Genomic DNA, 15,630 nt, shown 5'->3' on the forward strand with positions numbered 1-15,630 from the left:
TGAAAAATAAAACATGGACTGAAAACCCATGCTCCCACAGGTTATGGAGTGGCCTCGTATAAAAGATGGATGGATAAGACCCACTTCGGTAAAACTTTCAAAAGAATTTATCCTAAGGTCTGTCTAGTGATTTCAGAGCTAATGGGTGTTGTTCACAGGATGTGGTGGAATCCAAAATGATACTTGGTGGTTGTAATTTTTATTATTAAGAGCAAAAATAAATAAACAAATAATAAAACCACTGCCCCTAGAGGCATTTCAGGTGTGGCTCCTGTGTCACATATCAGTAGGTGGCAGAGAGGAGAGAGACTCCATCTATGCTCGGTGTTCAGATAGGGAGGTAGCCTGCGACAACCAGGCCCAGACAGGCTCCCAGAACAGTGAACCCTGCCAGGACCACAGGCCCCGGGTGGGAGCGGGCCCAAGACAGAGGGCCCTCTCGTGGTGCCACTAGGGCAGACCGGGTGAGAGCGAGCCTGAGATGACCCCCAGTCCAGCAATTAGAAGGCCTAGGGCACAGACCATACCTGAGATGACCTTTGCCCCGTGCCATAACACACAAGCAGGGCTTGGCACTCCTGAGACCACTCGAGATGACCCCAAACACTCAGAGACCCCCGGCACCTCCAAAAGAAGTGAGAAGGGAAAGAGGCTGACCTGGAGGAACAGCCTGGTCTGAATAGCTGGCAGTTCCACCTGGGACCAGGGTCCTGGCCTGTGCTGTCACTGGGGGCCCTGTCTGGGCCCAGGCCCTGTAGCAGCAGGGGTCTGCTACCACCAAAGGTCAGGCAGCTGTCACTGGTCTGGGCTGACCCTCACATGGGGGTACATGTTGATGTCTGAGGGCTTTACAAAACTGGACCCACCCCTCACCTGGGCATCCTGGGAGTGCTGGCCCTGGGGACAAAATTTGTCCTGCTGACCAGATGTGCAGGGACAAAGATGGAGTGGAGACTGAGAAAATGGCAAAGCAAAGACTGGCCCAACTTGAGACCCATTCCATGGGAGAGAGCCAACCCCTGACCCTATTGTTACTCTGCTATCCTGCAGAAAGGAGCTGGGCATAACGGTCTTCTGAGAGGCTGCAGCCAGCAGCTGATGGGAACAGATACAGAGACCCACAGCAAACATTAGACAGAGCTTGGGGAGTCCCGTGTAAGAGTTGGGGGAACGATTGAGGGAGCTGGAGGGGTCAAGGCCAATGGGGGCTCACAGAGATGGAGCCACCAACCCAAAGAGCGTGCATGGACTGGTTCCAGGCCCCCTACACACATGAAGCTTGGCCTTCATATGGGTCCCCCAACAACTGGAGCAGGGGCCTTTCTAACTCTGATCCAGTTCCGTTCCTCTAACTGGGCTGCCTTGTCTGGCCTCAGTGGAGAGGTTGTGCCTAGTCCTGAAGCAATTTAAGGTGCCAGGAGCGGGGTAGTTACACATGAGGGCCTCCCCCTTCTCTGAGGATAAGGAGGGAGGGGAATGGAGGGAGGGTTCGCCAGGGATGGACTGGGAAGAGAGGAGGGGGCTGCAATCAGAATGTAAAGCGAAAAGATAAATGTATTCACTTTAAACAAAAAGTGAATACAAGTTAAAACAAAAAGTGCTGACAAAAGTACACTGTGCGGTACACAGTGACACACTTCAGCTGGCACAATAAGATCTTTTTTCTCTGTTGGGGGTAGGTTACAAGGATGGAGAGCGGGTATGAGGGCAGGGGGAGATGAGTGGGATCGGGGTGCGTGCTGTGAAATTCACAAAGAACCAGTAAAAGTTTTTAAAGCAAAACAAATGTGTTTATTAGTTCCATTCTTGGTACAAATATAAATGTAGCCAAGAGTGCATTAACATATACTTGTACTCACACACACACACTAGAGAGACAGAGAGAGGAGGAGGAGATGCTAGGCAGGAGCAAAGGCTCCAACAACTGTGAGCTTGGGGACTTCACATACAGTGTGCTGCCGGGTGTGTGTGCACTGGATGAAACAGGCCAATTCTGGAGCCAAGGTCCACCATCACTGTGACTGTTTATCTTGAAGATACAGTGTTTTGCCAGTGGACTGTGGGGGTGGACATCCAGGGAGGAAAAGTGATAGGATGTGATTCCAGCCTGCAAGGCAGGAAGAAGACAGTGCTGGGCTGCCTTCTCATTGGCTGAGCGTGGATATCTTGTGCTCAACTGGGTAGTTACCGCTTTGCCGTAAGCAAGGTACTCCTGGAGAAAAATCCATCTGCTCTTGTATGCTGAGTACGCTTAGTAAATATTTAATGTCAACACTGCATCCTCCTCAGGCTTGATACATCACTCTGCGGTCTCAGGTAGCAGGTCTGATGCTTCCTGTGTGGCTGTGTCACACGCACCCTCACTGGGGTGACTGAGCTATCTGCAGTCAGACATGCTGTCCATGGCAACAGCACACAGAGCAAACACTCAAAGACCGATGAGCTAGCGTAAGGGCGAAATCCGCAGCCTCCTGTGTTCCTACTCCTCACCAGATGCTACTTCCTGATGCTTCCATTTTCTGGATGAAGATGAGTGAGGAGGAGATTCAAAGACTAGACAAGCTACATCCTAAGTGTACCTCATTCCCAGTGTCATGGGCAGACACCCCACATCTCTGCCCCCTATAAAGCACAGTCTTTTCCCTAATGACATCATTCATCTTCCTCGATTCACTCTGAAAGTTATTTTCTAAAAGGATGGATGCCTTTCTCTCCTGTCTCTGTAGGGGAGTTGTTCTCCTGAAAGTGAAATTGGGAAATCCGGTGAAGTAATGGGCCTGAAGCGTCCTGCTGAGTCTTCTGCCAGCCCACCATGAACAAAGACATTCGAGAGTCTGGGCCAATGTTTCAGAGTGTGTTTTCACCTGGGTAGCTTAGACCCATTTGGATGACGCATCTGTGTGTGTGTGGTGTGTGTTTGGAGGGGGGGGGAATTCTTACTAACCCCATAACCAAGCATGGGGAACTTTTCCAGTCCCATGTAACCAGCCATCCATACTCCACCACTGCTAGCCCATGGGACACAGAGTGAAAGGCATCAACAAAGCGTTCTCCCTGCCCAGCATTCATTCATGTTAAGTGATTTGCCCAGAAATGCCATTTGCTCTTTGCAGTTATCCATGCTGTGATGCCTCCTCACCTTCTGGAGCTGCAAACCTGAATTTTACAGCGTGCACGGCGTGAACTGTGAGGCTGCGTGAAACTGGAACAGGATTAGCTGTTTCTCAATTGCCAGATGCATTCTAACCATCCCGAAACCTACAGGCAACAGCTCAAACCCTCGTGGTCTCCTAGGGTCGCCTTGAGACTTGGGAACTTTTCCAAGAGAAAAATACGGATTTCACAAAGACCAGCAGATCGTCAGGACTCACAGATTTCCCAAGTCGGTAGTAGCTGGCAAGCTCTGGGCAATGTGAGCCGTGGTTACATGGTTCACGCTGATGTACATGCTGGCACTGTCCCATTTGATGTCTTCCCAGCCCTGGGACCACTCCGACCCACAGTGTGGCTCTGTATAGCCTGGTAAAGCTACACGTTGCTACTTGTGGTCCAGGACAGGTTGTGTGCAATAGTGGTTGTGGAGCTGCACTGGGCCTTTGTGCTTGCTTCCAGGTTGGCTCAGAAATTGAGATCTTTGGTTTGTTTTGTTTTTCTATTTGTAGAGAGCTTGAGACTCTTTTTACCCTTAAAGCAATGTGAGAACATCAACCCTTTATTCAGTTGGACTTTTGGGTCAAAAGGTACATTGGTCTTGTGTTTCCATTCTTTCCATCTCAAAAGACTATAAAGGTTAAAAAAAAAAAAAAAACCAAACAAACTATTAGCCCTTAACAAAGAAGAACAGAGGCGAGTTGCAAAGTTAAAGATGGGCTAGATATGTTGTCAGTCACTTGGCCAACAATTGGTGAGGCCAAGCAGTGGCCCAGGTACAGCAGCGCTGAGTACCTCTGAAGTAAGGGTCAAGAGAGCACTGAAAGTGTCTGTATCGTATCACCGATATTTGTCTCCACTCAAGTCATCTATAGAGAGCCCCACAGCCATGCTTCTGTAAGTAACCTGATAAGCTCATTGCTTCACCAGGCAGGCAGGATTTGGGTGGACTCATATCTTCAGTCCGTCTTTGGTGCTTTATCTGTGATTAACAAATGTTTGTTCTCGTATCCCCAGGAAAAGTCATGCCTAGCACGACCTATGAGCATGGAGCTGAGAAGAGATACTCAGAACTTTGTGAAAATGACCAGAATGGCTCCAGGACCATGAAACGTAGTGAACATAGGAAAAATGACTGAAGGGGACATTCTGAAGTATGAGAAAGCCTTGGTTTGTCTCCCTTTTCTGTATCCGATGCTCATATTTTAGTAATGATAACAATACCTTTCAGCAAGTAGATGAAAACATTTATTCCAAAGATTCTGACAGGTTAGTAAGTCTGGAAATATTTACAGTCAAGAGAAACTGACACTCTCCTTGCAATTCTTTCCATAAACAAGCCCACTCGACAGATATCTTCCCGGGTGTTGAGGCCAGCCCATGTGTAAGCAGACCTCCAAAGAGAAGCAGAGAGGACAGCATTCCCAGCAAGTGGTGCTGTGGAAACTGGATGTCCACATGGAGGTGGCTGAAATGAGACTCACATTATCACCCTGCCCCCAAATCAGCTCCAAATGGATCAAAGGCCCCAATCTGAAGACAAAACACTAAAATGATTAGAAGAAGATACAGGAAATATTCCACAAGACATGGGTCCTTTCTGATAGGACGCCATTCACTCATGAATCAAGGCCAACAACTGACAAATGGGACCTCATAAAACAAAAATGTTTCTGTAGAGCAAAGGAAACAATCAAGAGTAAAAATGAACCCCAAGAGTGGGAGAGAGTCTTTGGAAGCTATTCATCTAGTAAGAGGATTGACATACAGAATACATAAGGCACATAAAAGTGGGCAAGGAAGCAAATGACCTCATTTAAAAATGGGCTAACGGTGTGTACAGAGTTCTTAGCAGGACTGAAAGTGGCCACTAAACATCTTTAAAAGTGTTCAGTATCTTTATCAACTGGAAAATCAAAAGCAAAACTCGTAGAAATTTCATCTCACAGACGTCGGAAGAGCTGACCAATGTGGACAAGGACGTAGAGAAGGGAATGGAAACTGGCGCATCCACTGTGAAAACCAGTGCGAATTCTCAAAAAGCCAAAAGCAAATCTGCCACGTGACCTAGCTAGCTGTGCCATTAATGGCCAATGCCCAGAAAGTAACCTTAGACAACACAAATTAAACAAAACAAGAAAAAGAAAAAAAAAATTTGTTTTTGTTTTTCCAGACAGGGTTTCTCTGTGTAGCCATGGCTGTCCTGTAGACCAGGCTGGCCTCGAACTCACAGAGATCCACTTGCCCCTGCCTCCCTGAGTGCTGGGATTACAAGTGTGTGCCACCACGCCTGTCAAGAAAAAGAAAATTTTAATATATGAATTGGAAAATGTGACTCAGGGAACATTGTGAAAGGAAAAATACAAGTGGACAACTAACGAGGAGAAATAAGCAGCTGAGGAGCCTTGGTGTGTAACTCAGTTGGCAGAGTTCACACAGCAGCCTGGGTTCCACTCACTGGACCATATCTGCCAGGCGTGGTGGCACAGACCGGGTAGTGTGGCACTCGTGAGGCAGAGCAAGGGAGATCTGAAGTTCGAAGTTCGCCCTGCTGTATAATGAGTCTGAGGCCAGCTTCAGCTACTTCAGACCTCAAAGAGAAAAAAACAAAAAAACAAAAAAAAAAACAATGTTAATTTATATGTTTCAAATTCAAGTAATAGAACCTGAGTTAGAAAAGAACAGAGAGCAGAAAATATTGTGGAAATGCTACAAAAATAAAATTTATAAAACTGAAATACACAAGTTTCCACAGTAAAACTACTTCCATGTACAAACACAAAGTACAGAAAAGGCCCCTGCCCACATACACTATTCTTACATGTTAGAATCCTAGTATCAAAAATAAATTCATGAAGCTTTCTGAAAGTAAAACCAAATAATCTACAATTAGGGGAGCAGAAAAGTTCTCGATATCCTGCTGGAGAGTAAAGTATTGGTGTGTAGCGTGGGGATTCTCAATGGGATATGGTTGCCGTCCAGTTTTCTCTAGGACTCCTGGCAGATTTACGTGGGGGGACTGAAAGAAAAGATTCAGGGTTCATCACTCCTCTCTGCACTTTTTCTCAGGAGGCTGTCGGAGGAAAAGAAGAGCCTCTAGAACAAAAAAGTTTCTTGATTTTTTGTTAAATTACTGTATCTGAGAAACAAGTAATTATACACAGAGAGCAGGAAAAAAAAAAAAATCACAAAGACAGAATCCAGAACATCTCAGCAGCAAATACAGGCAGCTGACGCCAGGATTGACATGAAGGCAAAGGACTCAGGAGTGACAGCCTGTGGGAATGTGTGTGCGCGCGGGTGTGTTTCTGTGTGGGTCTGTGTCTGTGCGCACACACATTTGTGTTTACATGTGTGTGCGTGCATGTGTGTCTATATGTATGTGTCTGTGTGTGCACATATGTGTGTGAATGAGTGTGCATCTGTGTGTGTTGTATGTGCTTCTGTGTGTGTATAGATGTGTACCTGTGTGAGTGCACAGACGTGTGTGCCTGTGTGTGTGTGTGTGTGTGTGTTCTGGGAAGTGTACAAGCCTTAACTTTTCATCTGCCTTAGAAAAAAACAGCAAAGAGTTTTAAGGAAAAAAAAAACAGCAAATTGACAGGACAAACAGAGAATACACAACTAGTGGTAAGCTGGCACCAGAAGAAATGGCTAAGACATTCGTCTAAGCTTTGAAGACTTGATTTTAATTTAAAGGCAGATAACAATAAAGCTCAATACCCCATATTAGAAGAAAAGCGGCAGGAAGTGAGGCGGGAGCTGTGGTGTAAATGTGCACGCCACAGTTCGCAGGAAAACCTAATTCCTGGTGCAGCAGCACGAAGGGGGAGGCTCTGACAGCGTGGCGAAGTCACACAGGGTTATCCTCACGTGAGTGTCAGTGTTTCTCCCACGATGTGGAAGGCAGCAAGTGTGGGTTCCTAATGAAGGAACGGGTTAGACTCCCTTCCCTTCTCCTTCCTCTCGCTGCTGTGCGGACGCTCGCATCCCCTTCCCCTCCTGACTTCAGCCATGGATGATGCAGCCCAGGCCCTCCCCTGAGATGGCGCCCTGGCCTTGGCCCTCACAGACACCCGCCAGGACTGCAAGAAACAGATTTCTGCTCTTTGCACACTTCCCAGATGCAGAATGTCTTTTGCAGAAGCATAAAATAGATGAAGACACAAGGTGCCAGTGATCTGTGAGTGTTTGAATAGTTCCTTAAGTAAACGGAGTGAGTGATAGTGTATCCTCCCGGCAGGCGCAAACCACCACGTATCCTACCAACCGCCAAGATCTAGTGTTCGTTCATAGAGAGAAGGGACACAATTCGCAGCAACTTCGGCGTGCCTGCCTCACCGTGCAATTTCCTACAACTCGGACAATCTGTCAATGTCCACATTACAGAAATTCGCTGAGGACAGAAACAGGGATTGCTATTTTAAAATTCAGGATGGAGATAGACTGACTTTCTAATTCTTATAGGAATACTGGAAAGGGCTTTTTAGCTTTCATAGGATTTTATCCCTAGTATTTTATTTTTCCACATCGATTGCAAACATAGACTATCATCAGCCATTATGGGCAGGAAGTGAATAAATCTATCAGTATAACTTGAAAGGCAGCATAGAAGTATGTTGTGCCCTGCTTCTGCCCCACATGCCTGGCAGAGCCAATGGCACATGGCTGGTGCTGTGTCACTGTTGAGTGAATGAGTTAATGTAAGAATGGGCACACCGATGCATTGGGGGACGGGTGGATGGGTAAATGAATGCCTAGATGCCCAGATCATGGGTGCATGCCCAGATCATGGGTACATGCCTGCGTGAGCATACGAATGGATACACTATTTCACCCTCATTAAAGGAAGCAGCTCCGACATTGTGGGGACCACCATCTGAGACAGTCTAAACAGTACTGAACAGGCTGTAAGGAAAGGGGGGCCTTTTTGATTATCCAGAAAAAAAATTCAGATACGCCGTTGAGTCTTTGCTTCAAGAAAGTCTGCTGCGCGCATACATTATCAAGCTGAGTCCTGGCTTTCCACGAGGCTCAAGTCAGAAGGTTTAGTTTTCTTGGTTTAGATTTCAGGAAGCCAAGGGTCTAATTACACAGATGGACTTTGGGAATTCTTTCAGCTATTTTTATTTGAGTTGGAAACACATTTTCCATTTTCTCATTCCAGGTTATTCTATTTACTGATGGCTAATGTGTATATTTGAGCCTCATTTAAAATAATTTTTCTGTCCCAGATGCACTCCTGTTCCACTCCTTTTCATCCGTGTGTCATTCCAAGGGCGTCAGATTTCCTGAGTAGCTTAACGTGTTATTTTCCTATGTTTAAAGGACAGCCTTGCCGATAGGGAAAGATCCGCAGGGCGACCGGGTGTGGAGCTACGTGGCTGCGTTTCAAGCCCGTGGTGTGAGTTAAGCTGTGGCAGGAACAGGGACTGGGCTGGGCTGGGCTTCCTTCGCTGCCCTGGCCGTGTTCATGCTGTCAGAGGAAGCAGCTGTCCCGATAATAAACAGCAAGGGGCTTTCATGGAAAGGGCGCGTCGCCTGGGATGAGGAGAGACAAATCGGGTGCCCCAGCCTCCGGGAAATGAGCAGCCTGGACTACAATTTCTTTGTTTCCGTCTAACTACATTGAAGTTGTGCTTACTCTATTGAAAGCTCGGTGAGGTAGCACAAACCTGTTATCAGTTGAGGTGCAACTAAACACACACACACACCAGATGAGCACACGTGTAAGCACAGCGCACAGCACACAGCACACAGCACACACACATGCGCACACACACACACACACCACACATGCCATAACATACCACACCTACTCTGAAATGAGTGAGCCCGCGAATTTGCTCGAAAGGCGCACCCTCGTGCACTGTGTCCCCTGACTGCCCTTCCCTCTGGGTTTGCAGGTGGGTCACTAGAGACAGACTTCCGACCTGTCTGTGGGATGTAATTTATGAGATCGCAGTAGCCACCTAGCCTATCCCGAGCTCCACTGATTCTCAGGGGAGCGTGTGCTCTCCCCATGATCTGAGGTTGGCACCAGGGACGTGGCTGGGCACACCCCTCTGCCCGCAGCATTCTGACATTACGTCACGTGGGTGACCATCCTGCTGTGTAGACATTAGTGACCTCACTTCCAGGTGCTGGCTTCAGTTCCTGAGGCCCAGCTCCTGGGAACAGCAGCCAAGGCTTTGCTCTTGTTGCCATGGGGGCGTGACAGCCTGCAAAGCACCAACTCCTTTCACGTCCTCACAAATGTTGATTTTTTTTTTAAACCCACTTTTTTCTACTCCGTAATTTATACAAAATCAACTGCAGATAGTTAATTCTGAAAGTTTTCTACTGAAATGGGGCAAATACCACACAGCATTCTAAGACCGGAGGTGTGAGGTTTTCCCCCCAAGCTTGGCTGAAGCTGTTTGCTGCTGCTTAGACTGTGAACTACAGACAAAAGCACCAGGCTCACCTTCTTTTAAAGGAGGCTTCCAGGTGAGTCTCACAGAGACGTGACTCTCACAGCTCGGCCTCTGTCTCAGGAAAGTGGCTCCAAGAAGCACTGTTTTGGATGCTTGCTTTCACTGATACAGGCTGGTTCCTAACAGCATTTAACACTAAAAGAAAAGTTTCTGCTACTGGGATTGAACCCAGCACCCTGTCTGCCCTGGCCAAGCTTTTCCACTGAGCTGCACTGTCCAGCAGAGAAGTAAACTTATGTCCTGCTCTTGGCTGCTGAGTGCCCAGGGTCATCTCTTCCTCACACACAGCTACAGGCTCTGAGGTATGTCTCTGTTCTCACTGATCGTCTATCAAAGCCATTTCCCAAATGACCTAAATCCTTCTTGTTCCTAACTTGAGGAACCTGAGGCACATTCATTGTGCATCTCCAGTGTCAGACTGGAACTCTTGCACTTGGCCATAAAGTAATAACATCTTAGATTCCATGGGTTCCAGGAGGAGGGGGAAAAATCCTGTGAACAGAATGCAGAGTTGTTCTGTTATAACTACTATAACTGGAATATTTCTATGAATGAATAAATTTAAGCGTCACTTGGAAGTGTGTCAAAGATGCATTTATCACAAAACAACATGCTCTGAATGGTCATGAGTGCCTTTCATTACCCAAATAGAACGTGAGCATGCCGGATAAGAGCAGGTGACAAAACAGCCCTTGTTAAGCCTTCAGCTGATCCAAGCTGTGCAGACGAGCAGGTGTTAGCAAAGATAAACCTGCATGAAGCTTGAGGTCACCTTTGACTACAGGAAGACGGACATTTAAAAACACAAACGGCCTATATTCAACATAGGTGCACAACTGAGCCTGAGTAGAAGGTGCATGATGGGAGGATGGGACCCAGGCCATCAGCCGGGACCTGGTCTTGTAGAAGTGGAAGAGGAAAAACCGTTATCGGGGCTCAGGCATGTGACTTCTGCAGAAAGAACATGGCTGGATGGACAGTCCGGTGGGCTTTCTTTGTTTTGGTTTTCTTTTTTCTTCATTTGCATTCTATAGGTTTTTTTCTCCATTATTTATTTAATCAATTTACAATCTGATAGCAGCAGCATCCTCCACCCCTCCCAATCCCCTTTATGCTCCCTTCCCCTATTCTCCCTCCCTTTCTCTTCAGAGAAGAGGAGGAATTGTGTAAGTGTGCCACAGTTTCTTTATCTATTATTTGGTTGAGGGACATCTGGGCTGTTTCCAGATTCTGGCTATTACAAATGAAGTTGCTATGATCATGGTTGAGCAAATGTTTTTGTTGTATAGTTGAGCATCTTTTGGGTATATGCCTAGGAGTGATATAGCTGGATCTTGAGGTAGTACTATTCCTAATTGTCCGTGAAAGTACAAGATTGATTTCCAAGTGGCTGTACAAGTTTACATTCACACCAGCAATGAAGGAGGGTTCCCCATTCTCCACATTCTCTCCAGAATGTGTCATCTCTTGAGTTTTTGATCTTAGCCATTCTGATGGATGTGAGGTGAAATCTCAGGATAGTTTTGATTTGCATTTGCTGAATGACTAAGGACTTTGAACATTTCTTTAAGTGCTTCTCTACCATTAGAGATTCCTCAATACAATCTCTGTTTACCACTGAAACCCATTTTTAATTGAGTTATACGGTTTGTTGGAGTTTAATTTCTTGAGTTCTTTATATACTCTGCATATTAGCCCTCTGTCAGATGTAGGGTTAGTGGAGATCTTTTCCCAATCTGTAGGCTGTCATTTTGTTCTGTTGACAGTGTCCTTCACTTTACAGATGCTTTTCAGTTTCATGAGGTCCCATTTATTGATTGTTGCTCTTAGAGCCTGTGCTGTTGGTATTCTGTTCAGGAAGCTGTCTCTTGTGCCAATGAGTTTAAGGCTCTTTCCCACTTTCTCTTCTATTAGATTTAGTGTGTCTGGTTTTATGTTGAGGTCTTTGATCCACTTGGACTTGAGTTTTGTGCACGTGATAAATATGGATCTATTTGCATTCTTCTACATGTGGACATCCAGTTGGACCAGCATAGTTTGTTGAAGATATCTTTTTTTCAATTGTATAGTTTTGGCTTCTTTGTCAAAAATCAAGTGTCCGTAGGTATATGGGTTTATGTCTAGGTCTTTGATTCAATTCCATTGTTTAATCTGTCTGTTTCTATGCCAGTACCATGCAGTTTTTTATTACTACTGATCTGTAATACACCTTGAAGTCACAGACTGTAATACTTCCAGTTCTTTAATTGTTTTAGCTATCTTAGGTTCTTTTTCTTTTTTTTTTTTCCATATGAAGTTGAGGATTGCTCTTTCAAGGTCTGTAAAGAACTGTGTTGGAATTTTGATAGAAATTGTATTGAATCTGTAGATTGCTTTTGGTAGGATGACCATTTTCATTATGTTAATCCAACTAATCAATGAACATGAGAGGATCTTTCCATCTTCTGATATCTTCTTCAATTTCTTTCTTCAGTGCTCTTGTTATACAGATCTATGACTTGCTTTATATTATTTGTGACTATCATGAAAAATAAAGTTTTTCTAATTTCTTTCTTAGTCCATTGTCATTTGTATAAAGGAGGGCTACTGATTTTTCTCTTGAGTTAATTTTGTATCCAGGCATTTTGCTTAAGGTGTTCATCAGCTGAAGGAGTTCTCGGGTAAAATTTTGGGAGTCCCTCGGCTGTACTATCATATTATCTGTGAATAGTGATACTGTGACCTCTTCCTTTCTGATGTGTATTCCCTTAATCTCCTTTAGTTGTCTTTTTGCTCTAGCTAGAATTTCAAGTACTATATTGAATAGATACGGAGAGAGTGGGGAGCCTTGTCTTGTCCCTGATTTTAGTGGAATTGCTCTAAGTTTTTCTCCGTTTAATTTGATGTTGGCTACTTGCTTACTGTATATCGCCTTTATTGTTTAAGTAAGTTTATATCCCTGATCTCTCCAAGACTTTTGACATGAAGGGGTGTTGGATTTTATTAAAGGCCTTTTCATCATCTAATGAGATGATTTTTTTTTCTTTCAGTTTGTTTATATGGTGGATTACAGTGACAGATTTTCATATATTGAACCCTGTACCCCTGGGATGAAGCCTACTTGATCATGGTGAATGATGCTTTTGATGTGTTCTTGAATTTAGTTTGCAAGTATTTTATTGAGTATTTTTGCACCAATGTTTATGAGGGAAATTGGTCTGAAATTCTCTTATTTTGGTTAAGTCTTGGTGTGGTTAAGTCAGGTTGACTGTAGCATCATAGAATGAGTTTGCAATGACCATTCTGTTTCTATTTTGTGGAATAGTTTTGGTTTTGGTATTAGGTCTTGTTGAAGTCAGTGTTAATCCATGGTGATCTGATAAGATACAAGGAACTTGAAATAGCTCCTTGTATCTGTTGAAGCTTGCTTTGTGACTAAGTATGTGGCCAATTGTGGTCAAGTATGTGGTTCATGAGGTGCAGGAAGAAGGTATATTTATTTGTAGTTGGATGGAATGTTCTGTAGATATCTGTCAGATCTATTATTCATAACATTGGTTTGTTTCATTATTTCTCTGTTTAGTTTCTGTCTTGGTGATCTGTCCATTGGTGAGGGTGGAATGTTGAAGTTTCCCACTATTAATGTGCTGGGTTCTATGTGTGATTTAAGTTTTGCTAATGTTTCTTTTATGAATGTGGTACCCTTGCATTTGGGGTATAGGTGTTCAGAACTGAAATGCCATCTTGGTGGATCTTTTTTAAGTATCCTTCCTCATCTCTTTTGATTAATCTTGGTTGAATGTTTATTAGATATTAGAATGGCTACTCAAGCTTACTTCTTGGGTTCATTTTCTTGGAAAACCTTTTTTTCAACCCTTTACTCTGAGGTAATGTCTATCTTTGTTGCTGAGGTGTGTCTCTTGTATGCAGAGAATGATGAATCCTGTTTTCACATCCATTTCATTAGCCTGTATCTTTTTATTAGGGCATTGAGTTGGTTGATGTTGAGAGATATTAATGACCAATCATTGTTTATTCTTGTTATTTTGATGTTGGTTGTGGTAGAGTGTGTATTTGTGTGTTTGTGTGTGTCTGTGTGTGAGAGAGAGGGAAAGAGGACAGAGAGAGAGCTTCTTTGGGTTTGCCTGGTATGGAGTTAACTCCTGTGTTTCTGTGTTTTCTTAGATGTAGTTAGCCTCCTTGGGTTGGAGTTTTCTTTCTAGTATCTTCTCTAGGGATGGATTTGTCTATAGATGTCGTTTAAATTTGGTTTCATCATATCTTGTTTTCTCCATCTGTGGTGATTAAAAGTTTAGCTGAGGATAGCAGTCTAGGCTGACATCTGTGGTCTGTATCTACAATGATCTGCTTAGCCCCTTCTGGCTTTAGAGTCTCTGTGGAGAAGTTGGGTGTAATTCTGATAGGTCTGCCTTTGTATGTTACTTGGCCTTTTTCTCTTGCTGCTTTTAATATTCTTTCTTTGTTCTGTACATTGGTGTTTTGATTATTATCTGGCTAGAAGATTTTTTTCTGGTCCAATCCGTTTGGTGTTCTATAAGCTTTGTATATACTTACAGGCCTCTCTCTTTAGGTTGGGGAAGTTTTCTTCTATGATTTTGTTGAAAATATTTTCTGAGCCTTGGAGCTGAAAGTCTAGTTTTTCTTCTATCCCTATTATTCTTGGGTTTGGTCCTTTCATAATGTCTCAGATTTCTTGAATGTTTTAAGTCAGAAATTTAATTTTTTTTTATTTTTAAATTTAAATTTAATGCTTTCTTTGACAGATATTTCGATTTCTCCAGTCATATCTTCTATGCCTGAGATTCTCTCTTACATCTCTTGTATTCTGTTGGTGATGTTTGTGTCTGTAGATCCTGTTCTCTTCTATAGGTTTTCCATCTCCAGGATTCCCTTTGATTGTGTTTTCATTATTGCTTCTATTTCAGGTCTTGAACTGTTTTATTCATTTCCTTCACCTGTTTGATTGTAGTTTCCTGTATATCTTTGAGGGATTTATTCATTTCTTCTGTAAAGTCCTCTTTATCAGGTTGGATTTAAGGTCAGGACATTCTAGACTTGCTGTGGTATAATAGACAGGCTCTGGTAATGTCATATTGTCCTAGCTCTTGTTGATTGTATTGTTATGCTGGTCTTAAGCAATCTGGTTGTCCCTGGTGTCAGTTGGATGTTCCTGATTCTAGCAGAATCCTTGGGAGGCAGGGAAAGTCTTGGACCTGAGAACGGGCCTCAGGAAATAGCCTTCTGCTCACCTCTGCTTGCTTTGCCACTGGAGGACCACACAGGCAGGGAATTAGTGAGGAAGGGTCTAAGATGGATGTTCCTGGAGCTCTGCAGGCCTCCTCAGGAATGTGGGCAATGGGGTTCAGAGGACATCATACCCAGAGAGCTTTTCTATTTGACACCTCGTCCTTTAACATGCAGGCTGCTTTCTCTTGTGAAGACAGTCCCTGTTGCTCATGCCTGAAAGAAATCACAAAACTGTGAAGAACAGGTCCAGAAACTCTGGGGTTCATGAGAATCTAGTGATGTCCACAGTCCCTTCACAGGTCTCTAGAGGAGTTAGGATGACCATTAAGGAAGGAAAAATAGGCTCAGCCTGGCCTCTCTCCACCAATATGGTCTGGATGTAGCTAATATATCTGCCTTTGTGCACTGCTCATAGGACAATAATCGCAAAGTAATTTATCAGTAGTCGGTTTTAAAGAGTTAGCATGACACAGGGTCACCTTAATTCCTAGATGAGATTTACGTGGCCAGAGAAAACCTCAAGCACACAAAAATACATAGATGTATATATATATGTAGATAGATATACGGATGGATGGAAGATAGACAGATAGATAGATAGATAGATAGATAGATAGATAGATAGATAGATAGATAGATAGATGATAGATGATAGATGATAGTTTGGTGAGGTTACTATGGAAGACGATGGTCCCTTAATCCAAATGACTTACAGCTTTATTATTACATGAAGAAAATATGGGCACAGATAGAGGCA

General features: G+C 44.0%; 1 non-coding gene across 1 annotated transcript; it reads left to right on the plus strand.

Annotated features, from left to right (window-relative positions):
* The first annotated feature begins 240 nt into the window (after window positions 1–240).
* LOC129679081 (small nucleolar RNA SNORA17) lies at window positions 241–377 on the plus strand. Its single transcript, XR_008720505.1, has one exon. It is a non-coding gene; the product is annotated as a small nucleolar RNA SNORA17 (small nucleolar RNA).
* The last annotated feature ends 15,253 nt before the right edge of the window (window positions 378–15,630 follow it).

The sequence above is a fragment of the Psammomys obesus genome, unplaced genomic scaffold (genome assembly GCF_907164565.1).
Source record: "Psammomys obesus unplaced genomic scaffold, mPsaObe1.curated_primary_1811, whole genome shotgun sequence".
Taxonomy (NCBI): Eukaryota; Metazoa; Chordata; class Mammalia; order Rodentia; family Muridae; genus Psammomys; species Psammomys obesus.